Source organism: Eubalaena glacialis, chromosome 4 (genome assembly GCF_028564815.1).
Source record: "Eubalaena glacialis isolate mEubGla1 chromosome 4, mEubGla1.1.hap2.+ XY, whole genome shotgun sequence".
Lineage (NCBI taxonomy): Eukaryota > Metazoa > Chordata > Mammalia > Artiodactyla > Balaenidae > Eubalaena > Eubalaena glacialis.
In genome coordinates, this window is record NC_083719.1 from 65038080 (window position 1) to 65061297 (window position 23218).

General features: G+C 38.4%; 1 long non-coding RNA gene across 2 annotated transcripts in view; it reads right to left on the reverse strand.

Annotated features, from left to right (window-relative positions):
* The window catches only part of LOC133089803 (uncharacterized), a 62147-nt gene that overhangs the window by 6170 nt on the left and 32759 nt on the right, over positions 1-23218 (reverse strand). The window contains exons 2-3 of one of the 2 annotated variants that reach the window (XR_009700744.1): positions 12588-12747; positions 11714-11846 (exon numbers count right to left, since the gene is read on the reverse strand). This is a non-coding gene — a long non-coding RNA (uncharacterized LOC133089803). Of the gene's footprint in view, positions 1-11713; positions 11847-12587; positions 12748-23218 lie in introns of those variants that run through there. The other variant, XR_009700745.1, reaches the window with a different exon arrangement.

Sequence of the window (23218 nt, forward strand, 5' to 3'; positions counted from 1 at the left end):
CTCCAAGGTAGGAACATGGGGACCCAGAACACATATATATTATTTCTAGTCCTTAAAACACCCTGCCAATGGAGACGTTAGTGTCTTTAATTTCCAGGCGAAGAAAGAGCCTTGAGGCAGCTAAGTCATTCTCTCAGGGCTGTACAACTAAGGCCAGGACTTGAATCCACCTCCGGTGGGCCTGAAGCCTGCTCTCTTTCTATAATGCCACACTACGTCCCCATAACCATCTGTTGAGCTAAGCCAAATCAAAAGGCTTCCCTTGTGAAGGACCTCTGTTTATTTTGGTATCACACATAAATGGGAAAGGCTTATTTCTGATATTTGAATCAGAGGAGAAAAGCTTAACTCTTAGCCTGGAAAGCAGGCCTGCTTGCTGTACTAAGCTTGCCTGTGGGCTTGATGGTTCATTTTGAAGTCCAATCACTCGGCACCCAGGAAATTGCATTGTTTACTGCAAAGGTTCAACTAAAACTGTTGCCAAAATTGCTCTGTGGCCATTCATGCTTCTGGAAATCAGTTTTCTGACCAGGTAGCTGCCTGATGCAAAGAATGAGGAGTAAAAAAGTTTCTTCAAACTGCCAACCAAGTTACCCTAGACCTTTCAATGACCAGGTAGTAAACAAAATTGTATACACTTGTTTTGGCGAATTATCATTTTAAATGGCTTGAAGTAATGTTCTCATTCTCTATCACCATAGAAACTGTTATAAAATTTCTTATAAATACCTCAGAAACCGGACTACCTACCCTCATGGAAATGGATAGTGAATACAATGGACCTCCAAGGAAATAAATGACTGCTTGGCAGAAAATAATACAGCCCATTAAAAGAAATCTCTTTATGATGATTCAAGTTCCAATGGACAAGCTGAAAAGGGTCTGAAAGTAGTATGAGGTGGTTTTGGAATAGTTTGCCGATACCACTTTCCGAAGTTGAATAAACTTTCTCACTTGTTGAGGGAACATTCCACTGAGCTGTTAACAGTGGAGTGATTTCATCTATATTCAGAGAATACATGCCACAGAGCCATTATGGACCAGATGATAGGAGTTGTATAAAAATGACTTGACAAGAAGAAATAGCCAGTCTGCTATGCCAAATTCCAGAGTGCTCTTCTTCAAGGTGAATCATATTCCCTTCCAAAATGTCAAGTAGATTTAGTCATTTTAAAGTTTCTATTGGATTAAAACTCGATACCTTTATAACAGCTAAAGGAAATGACTGGAATATAGGCTCCACCTCTGATAAATTGTGTGATCTTGGGCAAGTTGCTTGGCCTCTCTCAGCCTCAGTTTCCCCATCTCTAAATTGAAGGTGGTGCTTAGTTTATGGCAGGATTAAATAAAATAACCCATGAAAAGCACTCAACACTGTCTTTAGCACTTTAGTGAGCAGCCAATGATAAATGTTAGAAATTATTATTTATCAAAAGGAATAATAAAAGTAATGACTGATAATAAGTTTGCTAAAGTCATCAACATATATTGTTAATTTTTACATTTTCTCCTTCCCTTGGACCCATAGACAATATGTAATCTTAAATAATTGAAAAGAGTGTGCCAAAGGGTAAATAAAGAAAACATAGATCTTAAAGGCAGAGTCGATGCAATCTCTGCATAGTTCTGACCATTCCAGTATCGATGGATCAGGAAGTTTCCACCTGCCACGGGTGTCCTTCGTGAAGTATTTCCTCCTGATGCTTGAAAAGAAAGTCTGTTTTCATAAGACCTTGGGCGTGATTTCCAGTGGGAAAAGGGCTGAAGAAATTTGGCTTCATTTCCAAGTATCTTTGCACTTTTACCAATTGCACAGAACCTCCAAGCTTCCCCAGATTACCTCGTTTCAATGACATCCAATCTTTCAAAGGGAATGTAATAATTCCACAGAGAACTTAGCATTTCTGACAGCCTACCTCCCACTGTCCTCAGTGCTTCATAAATTATGCTGCTTCTGAATGTGAGCTGGGCAGCAACGTTTTCCCGGTCCCTCATGATTCATGGTTTCTCTTAACTATGTCAGTGCCTCATCAGCAGAGCTGTTCCTTTTGGACAGAATGCGATGTGCTCTGCTTCTTAGAGGGCAGCTTGCTAATTATGCACTGATTTTATATACTGATGATTTTTTTTTTTTTTTTTTTACAATTTCAAGGTAGCTAATAACTATTAACTTTAGGAATTACTTCCAAACTCAGAAAACATTACCATTTAATTAACAATATGCTCTCTGCAATACACTGTGACCTGAGAAGGCGCTCTGATGGTAATATGGTGTTATCATTAAAATGAACTAACAAACCAGAAGAATGGTGCTGTTCAGGTCAGATATGGAGAGACCATAATCAAAAGAAAGTGAAACTAAAAACAAGTATCAGACCAAAAGATCAACACAGCATGGACAGCCACCCTGCCAGCTTCCCTGTTTTGCACTGCCCAGCAATACCCTCCTGACCTGCGGCTCCCCAGGAATCCCAAACCTGGGTCCCCCTCAAGCACAGGACTGAGCCAATTTCTTGGGCAGTTTAATAATGGAGGCGCAAAGGAAATAGGAAGAAAAGTTCCTGAAAATGACTTGCTTCTAGAGCACCTTCTCATGTATCTACTATCTTTACATGTAAGAATTAAAATCCATTCTTATGGCTGTCTCATCTTTCCCTAGCCTCCAGGAATTCCCAGAAGTCTTTCCAGTTAAACAGGTTTTTCTAACTTAGGAAACAGACGCTCAGGGAGAAGTGATGGAAGTTGGTATGTGGAGCCCTTCCCAGCATTTCCCTTACCCCACCCCCCTAGCCCCTCAAACCCCCATCTACTCAGAAAGGGTTCTGCCACTGCCAGGGTGCTTCTCTGGGCTTAGGGAATGCAGAATTAGGAGAAAGGGGGTGGGAGAAGAAGAAAAAAAAAAGTGCATGGGATGTGGCTAGGGAGAAAGCTTTACAGGTTTAGAGAAGGAAATTCTAGAAAAGCTATAGGAGGAAGCCAACAGGAGAGCAAAAGGAGATTTAAACCAAATACTTTTGTGGACTATGTATTGACAGCACTGTGTCTGAGAGAGGCAAGTATTTAAATTATTTTGAGATTACCTTTTAGTTGCTGGGCCATGTTTCTTGGATAGCGTGGTGACCCTGAGATTGGATCTCCTGAATTTCAGCTTCAGTAGAATTTCTTTGAGAATGTAATGCAGATGTTAATGAATGTTAATACAGGTAAACTGCTGCTACTACTCTGTCCTCCTATGGCCAGAGCCCAGCTGACTTCTGAAGCTCACACACAAGAACCCCAGAGTCAACACTGGTACAGACTCCCTGCAGGACTCCAGCCTCCTGCTCTTTCTAAGCCTTCTCCATCCTCACGCACCAGCTCCATCCTGTGTCTCTCTCCTTACGGGGTTTTAAGAGATCCAAAGCTTATGTAGGGAATGAATGTGTGGGGATTGTGTTCCCTTAAAGGAGTTTAGAAATAGGTGCAGGCCAGAGGGCTAAAAGCCATTATGGGCTAAGTAGGTTTTGTTTTGTGGGCCTGAATTGATAACCTGTCATTTGAACATTGTCTCTATGGGGAAACTGTGTTCTGATTTCCAAACAAGGAGTGTTTATAGGGATTTTAGAAAGACAATTCAATGTAAGGCTACCTTTTAATGCTTCTTGGGTTATACTGGTGTTAGTTAGATTGAATTTTTAAAGAAAAGACTCCCCATTTGTATTTTAAAAATATGTGTATGGGGCTTCCCTGGTGGTGCAGTGGTTGAGAATCTGCCTGCCAATGCAGGGGACACGGGTTCGAGCCCTGGTCTGGGAAGATCCCACATGCTGCAGAGCAACTAGGCCCGTGAGCCACAACTACTGAGCCTGCGCGTCTGGAGCCTGTGCTCCCAACAAGAGAGGCCACGATAGTGAGAGGCCTGCGCACCGCGATGAAGAGTGGCCCCCGCTTGCCGCAACTAGAGAAAGCCCTCGCACAGAAACGAAGACCCAACACAGCCAAAAATAAATAAATAAAAAATTAAAAAAAAAATGTGTATGCAGGTATGCATATAAATAAGACTATTGGATATTCGCCAGGGTGCTAATAATAATTATCTTTAGATGGTAGTATTATAATTGATACTTTCTTCTCTATATATTTTCCAAAATGAGAAAACAGTGAGGATTTTTCATTTCTTAATAAAGCAAATAGGATTGAAAAGTGAAATTTATAATAACATTCAAAAACTTTGTTAATATTTAGGCATAATTTAATAAAAGAATTACAAGATTTCTGTGCTGAAAAAATATACAGTACTACTGAGAAATTTGAAAAAAGAAAAACAACACCTAAATAGAGCTAAACATTACCATGGACTGATATGCTCAATATTGTCAAAATGTCAATTCTCTCCAAAGTGATCTATAAATTCAATGCTATCCAAATCAAAATCCCAAGAAGTGTTTTTGTAGAAACTAATGCAAAAAATACATATGAAAAAACAAGGAACCTGGAATAGCAAAAGTAATTTTAGAAAAAAAAAAAAAGAACGAAGTTGGAAGACTTAATCCTTAATCTACTTGATTTCAAAACATATTATAAATCTACAATAAGCAAAATGAAGTAGTATTGACAAAAGGATAGGCAGATAAATCAATGGAACACAATAGAGAAGTCTGGAAGCAGACCCTCATTTATAGGGTGAAAAGACTTTCAACAAAGGTGACAAAGAAATTCAGTGGAGTTGAAAGGACGGTTTTACTCAGTAAATGGTTCTGGGTCAACTGGACAACAATATGTGCAAAAAAAGTGAAACTTGACCTGTTTCACATCATACACAAAAAATTAGTTTGAGATGTACCATATACTTAAACACAAAAGCTAAAACTATAAAGCATTTAGAGGAACTATAGGGGAAAATCTTCATGAAGAAGAATAGGCGAAGATTTCTTAGACCGGACAGAGAAAGTCCTAATTATAAAAGGGAAATATTGGTAAATTGGACTTTGTCAAAGTCAAAACATCTCTGCTAATCAAAAGACGCTATTAAGAAAATAAGTAGGCAGTCCCAGTAGAGTGGGAGAAAATATTCATAACACATAGATTTGGCAAAACATTTATATCCAAAATACATAAAGCACAACTATAACTTAATGATAAAAAGACACACACTTTAAAAGTGGGCAAAAGACTTGGAAATGTCGCAAAGAATGACTTATAAATAGCCAATAAGCACATTAAAATATGCTCAGCATCACTGATCATCAGGGAAATGCCAGTTAAAATCACTGATATACCACCATGCATCCACTAATTTGACCTAAAATCTAAAAGATTGACAACATCCAGTACTGGCAAGGGTATGGAATAGCAGAAATTCTCATAATTGTTGGTGAGTATATAGAATGGTTCAACCACTTTAAAAAAAGCTTGTGTTATTTCTTATAAAGTTAAATATATATCTAGTCTATGATCCAGCAATTCCACTCCTAAGTGTTTGTCCAAGAAAAAAATTTTTTAAAAATGTGTTCACAAAAGATTTGTACTATGTTCATAGCAGCTTTATTCATTATAGCCAAAAAGCTGGAGACAATGCAGTTGGGAGGCTCTTCCTTGTCAGACCCCTAGCTACCTGTCTATTGTCGTCTTACATAAATCACCTTGTCCTTCCCACCCTTTCACTTACACTCTCAAAACACAACACTCTCTCTCATGTTCATGCCACTAAAAAGTACAATTCCATCTGCCCAGAATTCCCCCTCCCTCTACTCCTGTTCTCCTAGTCCAATCTCCCAGGATCAGCCTGCATTCTCTGAGTTGCCTTCCCTCACTCTTTTCAATCTTGCTTGCTTTCCCTTAGGAACCTGGAATGATCATGCTGCATTACAATCTTTTATGTGCATGTTCATCTTCCCCACTAGCTCAGAAGCTTCTATCTTCATATATCTCTTGCACCTAGCATTACATCTAGCACACAGTACATATTAAAAGAAAATTTAAGTACATGCCAGAATCTAACTTATGTTGCACTTAATACTGAAATATATACTTCTCATTTACCTTTATTTCCAAATGCAGGTAAGTTTCATAATAATGCTGCCAATTAAATATTTTCCCTGGCACGAGCCTCTACACCGTAAGCAGTGCCTGTAGGAAAGTTGAATAAACACTACTGCGATGCTATTAGTACTGTGCCAATTACTACAAGTTCTCATTGAATTTTACCTGTTGCTCTTAGCCGTTTCAATTTTTTAATGATTTACATGCTAGTGGAAGATTCTTAAGTAGATGATCCTCTGAAAAGTGTGTTTTTGCTTTTTACAGTGGCCTTGGCATGTAGGTTCTTAGTCAGTTATAACCTACATATGTCCAAAGGAAATATCACCTTTTAATAGCAGATACTGTTCAAAAGATGGTTTCTTTGTTGTAGAGGGCTGTGCTGTGTATTGTATGATATTCAGTAGCATCCCTCGCTTCTACTCATTAGAAGCTAGAAGCACCCCCAAATTATGGCTACCAAAAATGTCTCCAGGCATTGCCAAATATCACTTGAGACACACCATCACCCCCAGTTGAGAACTACCGCCCTTTAGTTTAAGAGAAATGTCCCTGGAATTAAACAGGCCTTGGTTCCCATTTAAGCTCTATCATCACCAAGGGATCCAGGTTAGGCTATTACCTCTCTAAATTGAGATTCTTCATCTGTAAAATGTGAATTGCAGGTAAAATTGTGAAAGAATTTTAATGGACCAAAAGGTTGCTGGGTGTCTTCAGTTGAAAACAAGGCATGTGGTCTTACACATCCTTCTGGGTTATCTGATTCTATGGGATCTCTTACTTTTCATTGCCTTTGAGCTACTGTAAACTGTAACTTGTAGAAAATTGATAAAAATGTAATTCTTGACGGTAAAAGCCCAAATTGTATCCGGCAGAATGCAATCAATTATTTACCTGTGGCTATTAGCCCATTTTTCCTGTTTTTGCATCTGTTTTAAAATTCATTTCCACATACATTATTTGACCACAGATGTGTGGTACCGTGAATTCTCCTTTGAATCTATTGTAACATCTTAGTGGTTCCTTTATTAATTAATGAATTAAATGAAATCTTTGACGTGTGTTAAAAAAAAAAAAAGAGACGGCTGCTTCTACAGTGATCCACTCGTTCTTTAGGAGATGAAAACATGAGACACTTGCCTAAAGACCTTCGAGAGGAGAGGTTTTCAATATGCAAACTACTCCAGCCAAATCACTCCTCTCCTGATTCCTTACAATGCCTATAATTTTTGTATGCATTAATCAAATAAATGAGGGGAATAAAGTGAGTGCTTTGGAAGCAATGGCACTGTCTACAATGCTACCTAAAGTCTCTAAATTCCTTGTTTTTGCTGTAGAAATCTACTAGTTCAGATGTCAATCTATGCTATATAACACCTAACCCAGCTGGTGACAACATCTGGAAAATTATCCCAGACATCCAATAGGGGCACAACTGCCTCATTATTTGCAAAAGCAAAATGTATTTCATAGGTTGATAGAAGTCATATTTCCTATAGAAGTTATTATTTATAAAAACCAGTTTTATTATTAACCATACCATAGTGTTTCATTTTAGCCTACTTATTGAAGTGTTCCAACACGAGCCCACAACTAATAGGGCTTCAGAAATGTAGAAAATTTCCTGGAACACTTTGGTGTTGGCACTTTGGCACTATCTTGAGACCTAGGAGAAACTGACTTTGGTTCTTTCTAGCTCTCTGCCCCTAGTTTGTATGTGACCTTGGGGAAGCTCTTGGATCTTCCTGAATCTCACATTCCTTGTCTCTGGTTGGACTAGAAAGGCTTAGGTTATTTTTAGCTTCAAGATTCTATGACATCATGGTTCCTTCTCTACAAGTGTTCTCTTGAGAACCAAGCAGAATCAATATTTTTCAGGGGAACACAAGTACAGAAAAAGTATGTTGTATTGTCAAGTTCTCCCCCTCCCAGGTTATGACTCCTTCTGTTATTTTTGGCTGGGCTCTACCTTCCTTCTTTGGTCCAGTACCAGGGCTACCATTTGGGAACTGATACTCGGGCTCCAGTTCCTCCCCAGGAATAGCCTCAGCAAGTCATTTTACCCTTTGCTGCTCACTCTACATGGGTGAGTCTCTTTGAGAACATCTTAATGAAATATTTCCTCATCACTGTGGACAAAGGGGTTTTTATTGTTGGTGTGTCCCATTATTTTCAAGCTCAGGGATTCCTCCTTTATTGTTTCCCTATCCTCTAATTCCTTGTCCACCATCTGCTTCTCTTTCATGGCTGCATGTTTCTTCTTTTGGTGTTGCGGGCTAAGTCAGCAGCTGCAGGAGAACTTGATTAGTGTCTTGCCTCTGTGCAGACGCATTTCCCTGACAGCATCGATCCTGGGCGCTTTCCCTTTGCAGGCAGCTCCACAGAGGAGGAGCTTGGACTGCAAAGGAGGTGGACTGTTGTCTGTTCAAGGTGAGTTTGGGGCAGGCTACTAATTCATTCCTCTTTGCGCAGCTGTTAATTTTGCTTAAATAGGAACTGCTTGCAAATTTTTATTTAAAATCCACTGCCTGACCGAGACCTTGTGATGTCAAGATTCAGACAATTTTTATTGCTAAGTTATTAGTCCTTTGAAAGAAGGAAAACTTGATGTTTAATATTTAAGCAGTTTCTATTTTGCTGAATTCTTTGATATCTGAATGTTAACTGTGTAACTGTTTAAGATCCATTTCTAGAGACTCTTCCAGACATTTAAAGCACTACAGGAATTTATTTGTAATGCTCTTGCATGAAAAATTTCCATTCATTTCTTGCCATGGTGGTCATTGCCAGGAGATATGTTCATTAGGGATGAAATAAAGAAGTATTTTATATTTTGATGCATTTCAATTTGTCCACTATACTAGACTTCTCTTGAGGACAGGAATAAATTCCTTTCATCTTTAAAATGTTATCACTTCTTTAGATTTTGGAAAAATTAACAGCATTTAGCACAGGGAAATTGCATTATCTCTGGGCAAAGAGGATAACTCCAAGCATTTTTATTCAATTTTTTTTCTTGATTTTTGGTTTGAGGTTCAGGAGTCATTAAAAAAAACTGGCACAAATGTGTCTGGGTATAGACGTGACTAAGGGTTCATTTCTCCATGCATTTTAAGGACATCCCCACCTTTAGGGAGCCTATGCCTCCCTTAACCAAAATTCTAGCGCCACAAAACTGTCACGTGACATTTCAAAGGCATATTCTATTACTTGTACAAAATTGAACTACAATTACTCAATAACCCAAAACAATCCAACTTATTCTTTTCATGGTATCCATAATTCCTATAAGTTTGTACCATACCAATATAAGAAAATGTATTCACAAGCTTCCAGCGGAGTGCAGTACTAACCATTAGGTACAACACAAAAATGTGGTATTGTGAAAGGAAGCTAAAACCCACTGTGGTTTCAAATTAGCAAATTTATTCATGAGTGCTAATTGTGAATTAAACTGTAGATGTAAAACCGCCACAACAGCAACCTTCTTCCATAAGCTGTGTCCATTTCCATGGACAAAGAGGCAGCCTAATATGGTGGAAAGAACTGGGGCTTTGGTATCTAGTCTTGGGTCCTCCATTTACTTTGCCAGATGACAATATGGTGGAAAGAATTGGGGCTTTGGTATCTAGTATGGTGGAAATACTAATATGGTGGAAAGAATTGGGGCTTTGGTATCTAGTTTTGGGTCCTCCATTTACTTTGCCAGATGACCTTCCCAAATCATTCAGCCAGTTGGCCATAGTTTCCTTAAGTGTAAGGTGGGGATAGATAATTCCAGATCAAAGGAGACTGTACGAAAATATTCCCCAAACTATAAAGTCATATTCACATACTTTTTATTTATGGTTGGAGGTATATTTGGAATGCCTGCTTCACTGAGAGCTCTATTTCTAGGAATTGTCCATGCTCCTAACCTTTCCTAAGGAGGTAGGCATAACAATCACATTTGTGCCTCCCTCCCTGGTGACTCTGGTGGACACGTGATCAAGGACACAAATGGCAGTGAGGAATCAGATCTCTCAAAATTAAAGAGAATCAAGAGTGCCCTTAGAGAGCAATCTGGGGATCGTGAGAAATTGGGATCTATGGTGGCCATTTTCAACCATGAGCACACTGATGAGTAGGCAGGGAATGCTGGAGAATGGAGTAGAGAGAAGCAAAAATAGTACATCATGTGGTCACAGGGGAGACAGAGGAAGTACCTTGGTTCTAGGTCTCATTCTTAATCCAGTGTATGGGCTGAACACTGATTTTTTTTCCCCTAGAATGACCAGAAGATGGCCCGTTTTTACCTCACAATAGACTCCCCTTGAGTGGCTTTCTCTTCCTGGCAATAAGTAGAACTTTGGCTAAAACATTAATACCTCAATTGAAAGGTCATTACCAAGAACACCATAGATTTTATTGTACCAAAAGCAAAAATTTCCAACCGTCCTTTGTAGCTACCAAGATGAACTCTTTCTAGATATGTTTTTCCAACTGTAAAATGCAGACTGCAACATAGAAGATTCAAGAACAAGTTCAATTTGCAGCACATAGATTTACTAACTAGATTTGAAAATGTAATTCAAACAATATGAGGTGTTACCCTCCAAATGAATTCTATCCTCTGGTCCTCCCTTTATGAAGCTTCACAATCCATAGAAGGTACCCCAGTATAATAAAAACAACATAAATTTTAGAGTTAGACTCAGATGGAAGTTCTGGCTCCTCTAAATATGAGCTCTGTAAATTTGGTCAAGTTATTTAACCTCTCAGCCTCAGTTTCCTCATCTATACATTAAGAGTAACAACAGTTCCCTTTCAGTTTGTTGTAAGGAATAAATGAGATAATTTATGGGAAGAGCTTAGCACATGTCAGATACTTAGCAAATGTTCATCATCTCCTCCTTCCCCTCACTCACCATGTAAGTCCTTTTTTTTTTTTTTTACAACAAACCACATAATATAACTCCAAATTAATAAGCAGGGTGTGGAAACTAGAAGGAAAACAAGCTCTTTTTGATTTCTTGGCCTAGTCAGTCAGAAAGTTTCTTACATTACTGCCAAAAAGAGGAAATACATAGGGCTTAAAATCAGACTTTAGGCAGAAGGGACTTTATTTAATTCAGATATGCATATTTTGGTCAGCAAATTACTCTTTCGGTGCAGTAACATGTGATGCCAATACATGTCCAAGCCAGTGCGTGCGTGTGTCTACATGTACTAGCAGGGCCCAGCCAACAGAGTGGCTTTGTTTATCCCATAAACTCAAGCTTGATTTGTTAAGCATATCTGCTCATTTGCATGAAGAAAGCTAGAAAGCTTCACATACCGGGCACACTGCTTCAATATTCAGTAATAAAATCTATTAAGCCCATAAGTTATTATTTAGCTTAAAAGAGGAATATTCTTGACAAGGAAGTTCTATGAGAAATGTAGTACGTGATATCACAGGAAATGATTTCTGGAGGACGGCGATGAGTCTAACCAAATCTTTTTAGATTACTCCAGGCCTGTCAGTCCATGTAACGCTATAGAAAACCAGGTGCATTCATTAAAATGTCTGATTTCCCTATGTGATAGATACAGGAAATAATCTCCTAGAAACCAAACCTCAGTGACTCTGATCAGTTTGCAGCCTAAGGTTTAAATTGCATGTTTTCAAAGGAGGTGCACAAAAAAGAGAGCAGGAGGACCATACACTACTAGCTTTATACATGAATAATTATTCCTTAAGCAACCTGACAGAAAACACGGAAGAATCACAAATACTTTTCTACAGGTACTCTCTCCAGCCTCTCTCCATCCATCTATGTCTAGTCTTGGTGCCAGGCCCAAATAACCTGAAAGTGGATAGAAAATATAGAAAAATATTTATATTCTAAAAGAAGAGCTTTATTAAAAATGAGTTACAATATCAACTATATTCTAATACTCTAATTATTCTTATGTTAATGTTCTTTTGTGGTTGTGGAAACCATAATTTCATAAAGAATAAGAACAAAGCACTTCTATTTATATTATTATTCTTACACTGTGTACGTTACATGCTAATTCAACACCCAAAGGAGAGGTATCACCAATGACAAATCAAGTCTAAACAGGTTATTTAAATTGGGAAATTTGATAGCATACCAAAATTAATAAATTATTATCCACTAGTCCATAGTTTTATAACAGCCTCTGTCTATTTAAAGTCAATTTAGAAAAGTTTTCAAGCAACTACTCTAAACCTAACTCCCTTTTCCATTTTGCTATCTGATCAGTGTTTAAATAAGTTTATGATATAAGCATTATTACTCTCTAAAAGAGCACTCCTCCTCCAACCCCCCCTAAAACCCCTCACTAATTTAGGTTAAAAACAAAGTAATGGCAGCAAAAGTGTCTTTAAGTTTTGCAATAATCCTTCCAGTACTTTTGCATCCCAAAAGGCTCCAGATGTGACCAGCCACTGCAAAATGGTAAGTTGTTTATCAGCATTCTACACTGGGAACTGGCACCTGTAATTTTACTCTTATTTTGCATCAGCATTATTAAAACACCTAAAAAATGACCAAGTGAAGGTTTTGTGTAATCACACATACACCTTCAGGGTGAGATGCCCTGTCGGCTGTCTGCCATCCTGAAGGTGCTGGCTACAGCAAGCAGCTTCTTTCTCTGTTGTCTGCAAGCAGCTTCCTTCTCTGTTGTCTGGTTAGCTGCTATGAGCCTCCTTGGACAGGGAGTTTCTGCTGGTAGCTGGAGCTGGAAAATAATGGTGAAATGTTGTTCTGGCAGTCTTTAAGGAATCAATTGTTGATCACTCTTGATAATACAAATACAATACTTTTCTTTCATTCAGTTTTTTCTTTTTCTTTCTTTCCCCTTATTTGTTGTTAATAGTCATCTATAGCTAAAAAAGGAGGCCCCTTGCCCACCTCAGTCTAGGGTGAAGGTTTAAGAAATAAACATATTTTAATCATGTGATGGCAGTTAACCACTTTGTTGAGCCATAGATCCCACTTCCCCCTTACCTCTTCTTTTTAACCCTGGGGCTCTGTTACATCCTGCCTATGGTTTTCCTAGCTGCCTGCTTCAGCCCGCTCCCATCTTACCAGTGGTTTAGAAACATGACAAGCTACCTTTTGCTTGCTGGCACTTTAACAATGCAGATTCTTGGAACTTAACTTTCGCTTGACTGCTGTTTTCTAACCCTGTATGGCAACAGACTGTAATTTGGTACTGATGTAAAGTCAACCCAGGCTAGAAGTTTGCTTTTCAAAAAAATTTCTTTTCTTTGAGCCTATAAAATGATTTCCCACTCAGATGCTTGAAAACGGGTGATTTTTAAAAAGTCTTCTTCTGCATGGTCTTTACATACATGTTAAAGGGAGACGAGCGGGGAAACTGAAGAGTAGAGGGTTTAAGGGACTCAGGGGATTGCAGAGTGAGTCATCACTAAGCTGAAGTTGGGACTCAGAGTTCCTGACAGTTGATGGTCAACACAATATATTTGATTATAGTACTTTGGGAGTTAAAGCTCCATAAAATTCTCCTTTCTGGTTTAACTTGGGCTTTGACTAGTTTTGTTTCAGTTCCTTATTCATGGAAATTAAACATGTGTTGATACATTAAAATAACCCCAAGACCAAGGACAGTCTAGATAAGGTCAGGCAGGAACTTCTAACTGCTGTTCCCTGAAGCTTAGAGTACCTAAGAGTAGCCAGCAAAACCTAGTGCTATTTTTATTTCCCTGAGTTAATTGTTTAATTATCTTTAGTGTCAGTGATGGTCAAAATGTTTATATCCGGGACTTTCCTGGTGGCGCAGTGGTTAAGAATCCTCCTGCAAATGCAGGGGATACGGGTTTGAGCCCTGATCCGGGAAGATCCCACATGCCGCGGAGCAACCAAGCCCGTGCGCCACAACTACTGAGCCTGCGCTCTAGAGCCCGTGAACCACAACTACTGAGCCTGCGTGCCACAACTACTGAAGCTCTCGCGCCTAGAGCCCCTGCTCCGCAACAAGAGAAGCCACCACAATGAGAAGCCCACACACCACAATGGAGAATAGCGCCTGCTCACTGCAACTAGAGAGAGCCCGTGCACAGCAATGAAGACCCAATGCAGCCATAAATAAATAAATAAATAAATGTATTAAAAAAAAAAAAAAGTGTTTATATCCATCCAAATAACTTACTGCAAAACAAATCTTATACCCAGCAGTACCCATTGATCAATGTTAGGAAAGTCTCTTATCAAATATGTAAGACTGTGAAAGGTGTAGGTGTATGGGAGGACAAAGAGATGTGGATTGGTTACACTCCTGCTCTAATGGAAGTAAGATCTCATGCATGACCACCAGAGTGACCATGGTGCCCCAGTGAGGGCTAAATCAGGACCCATTAATGTTTCATAACTTATGATATCCATCATTAAGCATGCCTCTCCTCAGCAGAGTTTGGGGGTTTGACCCTGGTCATCTACATGTCACTTCATTTTAAAAAGCTATTTTTCAAAATTGGGGAAAACTTCCATCATCAGAGGTCTCAACGTAAGTTATTTAATGGATGATAGAGTATTTTCTAGTAGTGTTAGTTATTTTAAAGTAATAAGGTGAGACTCTTAAGAGCTGGAGCCAAAAGATCCTTCTGATTTGGGTGCAGATGCAAAGAGCCTCACCTTCCCCATCATAAGCCCTCTGTGTAGGAGAGTCCTCTGGGGGCAAAGAGCGGTCTAGAGAGCACCAGGAGCTCCCCCTGAAATCAATCAGAAGCCCTTGGAGGAGTCCTAGAACCACCTGTCTCTAATTAATCTCCTCTACTGTATTCCCTCAGCACTTACACACTCATAGTTATATTTATGATTGTAATTGTATTATATTACAGTTCAGATCCCCTTACAATAAATACCATCATAATGAAAACTTCACTATTATAAAAAAAATTCTCAGCCTTAGCCAGCAACTTACTTATTCAAGCATATTCAATACCATAAAATTCTAGTGAAATAAAATAATTTGGATGTCACTTCAATTCTGTTATAATGGAATTTGACCTTGTAACTATAACTTTGTCATATGAAAGTGCGAGGGCTATTCTACTTGATCACAAGATCCAGTAGAACAAAATATACCCTAACACAAAGTTTCATACATAGTAGATGCTTAAGAAACACTAGAACGAGTGAACAATTTAAAACAGAATGTGAAAGCCATTATTGGTTATGAAATGGAAACTAGTTTCCTTGGTATACAGCAATGGCACTACTAGAATTGTTGAACTGCAATTAGCATGGCCTTCATTCTTCATTACCATTTTTATCACTATTTGAAGGAATTAAGTGTGAAACTGCAGCCTGTCATATGAAACCTTCTAGACTCTTTTGTTCGTCCCTGATGCTTCCTTCAAAAAGTAACCAGCTTATTATCATCCAATAACAGAAGAGCTATTTGTGCTACCATAATGCTGTCTGCAATGGCATTAACTGGCTGGTACTCATCTGGCCTGGGATATTTATGTTTCCCTAAACCTGTAATTGTACCATTGATATACATCCTTCATTACTAGTGGAAAACAATTCTACATGGATATGGTTGGCCAATAGTATTATTTTTATATAAAAACCATAGCACATTTTGTCTATTTTTTCAAAAATCTACATTTTAAAAAGATAGTGCCATAGTGCCTACACTGAAAATAAAACACTTTAAATGTGAAAAGATTAATAAGAGAAGCAAAAAATAATTAGATTTTACCAAATGTGAGTGGGATCACTAAAACAAGGAAGCAACATGAGTACCTACACTTCTACCTCTGCCTGACAAGAAAAGACAATGTTAGAAGGTAATGGAATTGTGGGGGGCTTGAGTGTTACCTTCTGGAAGGATATTTTTCTGGGTATACACTGTACATACTCATGAAGGAAAGAATTAAACATGTGTAGGCTCTATGTATTTCACAATCATTTCTTTCATCATTGGAAGTAGAGAAGACATCTAAATAGAAAGGAATATGCTTATAATTCATATTAATGAACTCACGTTAATATGCAAACTAAAGTAACCTGAAGAGTAGAGCACTGCACACAGAATTCTGGATTTTTTTGCACCAACAACTTATTTAAAGGTAAATAGATATTAAGGAAAAGTTTTGTTTTTCCCTCAGGTATATGCATTTGGACAAGTTGGAATCACTAGGTCTAGTGGTGATGGTTGTACAACCTTGAGAATATATTAATAACCATGAAATTGTACCCTTGAAATGATTAATTTTATGGAATGTGAACTATATCTGAAAAAGAGGGAATCACCAAGTCTTTTAGGTCATCTGGGTCCCACTGTGCCTGGGCAGGAGTAATCACCAGTTCCACAGATTGCCAGGGAGGGAGGTCTGGCTGATCCTGAGAGAAGCCTTGTGTTGTAAAAATCATAAACCAACAAACAAGGGGATAAACTTGTCATTTGTCTGTGTTCAAATGTGTGTTATATTCAGATCCTTGGCATTGTGCCTAAAAACCAACCAGTTTCCTGATCTGTAAAGGCAGATATCACTGTTAAGTCTGTGACCCAGGTTCAAGCAACAGTGAACTGACTGAGGCCTCCAGGATTCTAGCAAATGACATCCTACTAAAAAACCACCTAGTTCTGAACATGAAACAGAGCCAAGTGGGCATCTGATTCTGATAGACACATTTTATAGGTGGCAGTTGGAGCCAGTAAACCCTACCCTCTAATCCTCACCACCAGAATCACTTGTCATTCTTTTAATCAAACCTTTTCAGAAAGGTTTCATATATAATACTACGTAAGAAAGAAGAAATATTTGTGAATAAACTCTGCCAGAGCCGAGAAACCTATTGCAATAGTTTAACCTGTGGTAGCATTAGAGAAAGCAGATTTCACTATAAGTAAAGCTGTTCTTGGCAAATTCTTGACAGGTGCCTGCAGATGTTAAGTAATCAAATCCTTAAGAACATTGCAAGGTAGGTCTTATGGTCCCCATTTTACAGATGAAGCAACTGGAGCTCTGGGAAGTTTAATTTATCTAGGCATATACAGCTAGTAAATGATAGAGCTAGAATTCAAAGTCAGAGCCGCTTTTCACCATATCCTATACTCCTTGCACTATAGAAAACTATCTTCCCAACAAATGAAAGCAATTCATGTTGGGAGAAGTATTCAGTCCTGCTTAATTAATAATGGCCCACAGGTTGATGAGAATGGAAAATAACTCAATAGGATAGAATCATAAATCTAGGAAAAATAAATAATTTTGGGCCATACCCCACAGGTTTCGATAAAGATGATGGTGATCTTGAGAGAATAGAAGGCTCTGGAAGTTAACATTAAAATTAAATTATTGGATCGCTGATGGAATTATAGGCTTATTAAATACAAGTTATCACTTCTGTACTAGTCTTCTTCTACACATATGCTTATTCTCTAGCCTTTTGCCAAGCTGGGTATCCAATATCTAGCCCAAAGGGAGGAGCTAAGGTCTCCAAGATCTCTAAGAAGAGGGACTGTGGTAACAAGAAATAAAACATAACCTCTGGAGAGAGACTTAGGTCAAATCCCAGCTCTCCTGCTTAATAACTATATGGCTTTAGGCAAGTTGCATAGTCTTTCTGAACTTCTGCTTCCTTGTTAGTGAAATGGGGATGATGGTACTACTAGTATATAGTTCATAGGACTATTTTGAGTATTAAATCACAAAATGCAAAAATTGCATTTGGCACATAGCAAGTGTTCAACATTATTTACCTATTATTTTTCACAGTTCTTTTGTTGACAAACTAAAATCTGACATCTATTTCTATCAAATTATTTTCCTTTTCTACATGCTCAAATCTCTCTTACTAGATTCACGTTTTTTATTATATTGCTCTCATTAGAGAAGAGAAGCTATTTTCTTTTGAAAAAAGAAATTAATGATCACGCAAACTCATTCTTCAACCTTTTTGTAGGATTTGAGGATTTTGTAGATCAGTCAGGAAATAACACTAAAATTAGATTAAGACTCCTAACATTATTATTGTAGTTGGTGATTTTCCTCGAAGTTGAAAATGTTATAATAATTTATTCAAGGAAGTTATCTTCTGGGCTCTAATATTCCTTCAGATTCATATCCCTGACAAGAAAGAAAGCCACCAGGAGTTTCAGATAAATAATAAATGGGACTGGGACCTTAGAAGATATTTGAGTAATACTGTCTTCAAAGTTCTCAAGAATTAAAGGATGTGCATTGGAATAAAACCAATACATTTAGGAGGCAGGGTATTTGCACTGCTGAAGTGTCTCCTCACTCCCCAGACCACCTGTTCTAGAAGGACTTCCTGAGCCCACCTCAGCCACGGGAGTTACCCAGCCCCTCACAGCACTTTCAAAGCACTTTGTACACAATTCAAACAGCAATGATCACACATATACTTTGTTTTGTCTTGTTTTGGTTTGGTTTAGCTTATATTTCATCCAATGAGATTTTTTTTCCTGAAGAATTGAAATCTAAATACGCAGACTGCCTGCTCAAAATCTCTCCCACTAACTTCAGGCAAACAAACAAATGAACAAACCCAAACTCCTCAGTGTGGCATTACAGGCCATGTATGATCAGCCATGCTTCCTTCTCCAGCTTCATCTTTTCCTCACTTCCCCTCCTCACCCTTTGTACACTGCAGCCACAGTGCACTGTCCCAGCCTGGGGCAGGCTGTGTTCCTTCTCCCCTCGGGGTCTTGGACCAGTTGTTTCTTAACTGGAATGCTGTCTCCACCCTCCTCCTCCTCCTCTCAACACTTTCTCTGCAAAGCCTTCCTAGACTTTCCTTCCTCAGGATGGGGTGGGGTGGCTCTTGAAAGTGTTCCCCTAACAACCAATATATCCTCCAATATGATTCTGAGTTAAAAGGTGTGTTTTCTTGTCCTTCTTCCCCGCTAGACTGTAAGCTCATTGAGGGCAGGTACTGGGTCTTGCTCACTGCTGTAGCCCCAGCTTCTCACCCATTGCCTGGCAGATAAAAAACCTTTAGTAATTATCTACTGAAGAGATGAATCTGAACCTATGTGCTGAAATTCAATAAACACAGTATTACCTTTCAAATAATAAAGGATAGCTAACACATGGAGAAAACACTACCTTCTTGCCTGCTGGTGTGAGAATTTCTTTGTAGGAAGAGGCTTGCTTTGCTATAAACACTCTGGTAAGTCTGGTATGGCGTAGGAGCAAGGCTTCGGCTGGGGTCCAGGCTTTGTGCAGATGAAGAAGACTCTGCCTAATAAAGGAAGGAGAGCAGGCAGGTGCAAGGCCAAGGGCTTCTTGGAGGAAGGGGTCAAAGAAAAGAAGATTCCAAATGTTTGCCCACCTATAAAGGGACTTGAGGGAGAATGCACAATGGGGGCTTTATAAATTGTTGCCTGTGTGGTATGCAATTAAAACTCTTTCCTCTTTCCTCCTACTAAATATTTATTAAGTCTACTTTGATAATGCTTTTGTGTAAAAAGTCTTGTGATTTGGGAAGCTCAAGGAGGACAAGGAGAACATGTTACTACATGTTATTACATATCTTTTTTTTTTTAACATCTTTATTGGAGTATAATCGCTTTACAGTGTTGTGTTAGTTTCTGCTGTATAACAAAGTGAATCAGCTATATGCATATGTATATCCTCATATCCCCTCCCTCTTTCATCTCCCTCCCACCCTCCCTATCCCACTCCTCTAGTCGCAAAGCACCGAGCTGATCTCCCTGTGCTATGGGGCTGCTTCCCACTAGCTATCTATTTTACATTTGATAGTATATATAAGTACATGCCACTCTCTCACTTTGTCCCAGCTTACCCTTCCCCCTCCCTGTGTCCTCAAGTCCATTCTCTACATGTGTTTCTTTATTCCTGTCCTCTCCCTAGATTCATCAGAACCATTTTTTTTCTTTTAGATTCCATATATATGTGTTAGCATACGGTATTTGTTTTTCTCTTTCTGACTTACTTCACTCTGTATGACAGACTCTAGGTCCATCCACCTCACTACAAATGACTCAATTTCGTTTCTTTTTATGGCTGAGTAATATTCCATTGTATATATGTGCCACATCTTCTTTATCCATTCATCTGTCAATGGACACTTAGGTTGCTTCCATGTCCTGGCTATTGTAAATAGAGCTGCAATGAGCATTATGGTACATGACTCTTTTTGAATTCTGGTTTTCTCAGGGTATATGCCCAGTAGTGGGATTGCTAGGTCGTATGGTATTTCTATTTTTAGTTTGTTTTTTTTTAAATTTTTTTGTTTCAATTTTTTTTGTTTTTGTTTTTTATAATTTTATTTATTTATTTATTTATTTATTTATGGCTGCGTTGGATCTTTGTTGCGGGGCGCGGGCTCCTCATTGCAGTGGCTTCTCTTGTTACGGAGCACAGGCTCTAGGTGCATGGGCTTCAGTAGTTGCAGCTCATGAGCTCAGTAGTTGTGGCACACGGGCTCTAGAGCACAGGCTCAGTAGTTGTGGTGCACGGGCTTAGTTGCTCTGTGGCATGTGGGATCTTCCTGGACCAGGGCTCACACCCATGTCCCCTGCATTGGGAGGTGGATTCTTAACCACTGTACCACCAGGGAAGCCCTATTTTTAGTTTTTTAAGGAACCTCCATACTGTTCTCCATAGTGGCTGTATCAATTTACATTCCCAACAACAGTGCAAAAGGGTTCCCTTTTCTCCACACCCCCTCCAGCATTTATTGTTTGTAGATTTTTTGATGATGGCCTTTCTGACTGGTGTGAGGTGATACCTCATTGTAGTTTTGATTTGCATTTCTCTAATCATTAGTGATGTTGAGCATCTTTTCATGTGTTTGTTGGCAATCTGTATATCATCTTTGGAGAAATCTCTATTTAGGTCTTCTGCCCACTTTTGGATTGGGTTTGTTTTTTTGATATTGAGCTGCATGAGCTGCTTTTATATTTTGGAGATTAATCCTTTGTCAGTTGCTTCGTTTGTAAATATTTTCTCCCATTCTGAGGGTTGTCTTTTCGTCTTGTTTATGGTTTCCTTCGCTGTGCAAAAGCTTTTAAGTTTCATTAGATCCCATTAGTTTATTTTTGTTTTTATTTCCATTTCTCTAGGAGGTTGGTCAAAAAGGATCTTGCTGTGATTTATTTCATAGAGTGTTCTGTCTATGTTTTCCTCTAAGAGTTTTATAGTGTCTGGCCTTATATTTAGGTCTTTTATCCATTTTGAGTTTATTTTTGTGTATGGTGTTAGGAAGTGTTCTAATTTCATTCTTTTACATGGAGCTGTCCAGTTTTCCCAGCACCACTTATTGAAGAGGCTGTCTTTTCTCCATTGTATACTCTTGCCTCCTTTATCAAAGATAAGCCCACACACATATGGTCACCTTATCTCTGGGCTTTCTATCCTGTCCCATTGATCTATATTTCTGTTTTTGTGCCAGTACCATACTGTCTTGACTGTAGCTTTGTAGTATAGTCTGAAGTCAGGAAGCCTGATTCCTCCAGCTCCGTTTTTCTTTCTCAATATTGCTTTGGCTATTTGGAGTCTTTTGTGTTTTCATACAAATTGTGAAATTTTTTGTTCTAGTTCTGTGAAAAATGCCATTTCTAGTTTGATAGGGATTGCATTGAATCTGTAGATTGCTTTGGGTAGTATAGGCATTTTCACAATGTATTCTTCCAATTCAAGAACATGGTATATCTCTCCATCTGTTTGTATCATCTTTAATTTCTTTCATCAGTGTCTTATAGTTTTCTGCATACAGGTCTTTGGTCTCCTTAGGCAGGTTTATTCCTAGGCATTTTATTCTTTTTGTTGCAATGGTAAATGGGAGTATTTCCTTAATTTCTCTTTCAGATTTTTCATCATTAGTGTATAGGAATGCAAGAGATTTCTGTGCATTGATTTTGTATCCTGCTACTCTACCAAATTCATTGATTAGCTCTAGTAGTTTTCTGGTAGCATCTTTAGGATTCTCTGTGTATAATATCATGTCATCTGCAAACAGTGACGGTTTTACTTCTTCTTTTCCGATTTGGATTCCTTTTTCTTCTCTGATTGCTGTGGCTAAAGCTTCCAAAACTATGTTGAATAACAATGATGGGAGTGGGTAACCTTGTCTTGTTCCTGATCTTAGAGGAAATGGTTTCAGTTTGCCACCATTGAGAACGATGTTGGCTGTGGGTTTGTCATATATGGCCTTTATTATGTTAAGGTAGGTTCCCTCTATGCCCACTTTCTGGAGAGTTTTTATCATAAATAGGTGTTGAATTTTGTCAAAATCTTTTTCTGCATCTATTGAGATTTTCATGTGGTTTTTATCCTTCAGTTTGTTAATATGGTGTATCACATTGATTGATTTGTGTATATTGAATAATCCTTGCATTCCTGGGATAAACCCACTTAATCAGGGTGTATGATCCTTTTAATGTGCTGTTGGATTATGTTTGCTAGTATTTTGTTGAGTATTTTTGCATCTATCATCATCAGTGATATTGGCCTGTAGTTTTCTTTTTTTGTGACATCTTTGTCTGGTTTTGGTATCAGGGTGATAATGGCCTCGTAGAATGAGTTTGGGAACGTTCCTCCCTCTGCTATACTTTGGAAGAGTTTGAGAAGGACAGGTGTTAGCTCTTCTCTAAATGTTTGATAGAATTCAGCTGTGAAGCCATCTGGTCCTGGGCTTTTGTGTGTTGGAAGATTTTTAATCACAGTTTCAATTTCAGTGCTGGTGATTGGTCTGTTTATATTTTCTATTTGTTCCTGGTTCAGTGTTGGAAGGTTGTGCTTTTCTAAAAATTTGTCCATTTCTTCCAGGTTGTCCATTTTATTGACATATAGTTGCTTGTAGTCATCTCTCATGATCCTTTGTATTTCTGTAGTGTCAATTGTTACTTCTCCTTTTTCATTTCTAATTCTGTTGATTTGAGTCTTTCCCCTTTTTTCTTGATGAGTCTGGCTAATTGTTTATCAATTTTGTTTATCTTCTCAAAGCTTTTAGTTTTATTGATCTTTGCTTTTGTTTCTTTCATTTCTTTTTCATTTATTTCTGATCTGATCTTTATGATTTCTTTCCTTCTACTAACTTTGGGGTTTTTTTGGTCTTCTTTCTCTAATTGCTTTAGGTGTAAGGCTAGGTTGTTTATTTGAGATGTTTCTTGTTTCTTGAGGTAGGATTGTATTTCTATAAACTTCCCTCTTAGAACTGCTTTTGCTGCATCCCATCAGTTTTGG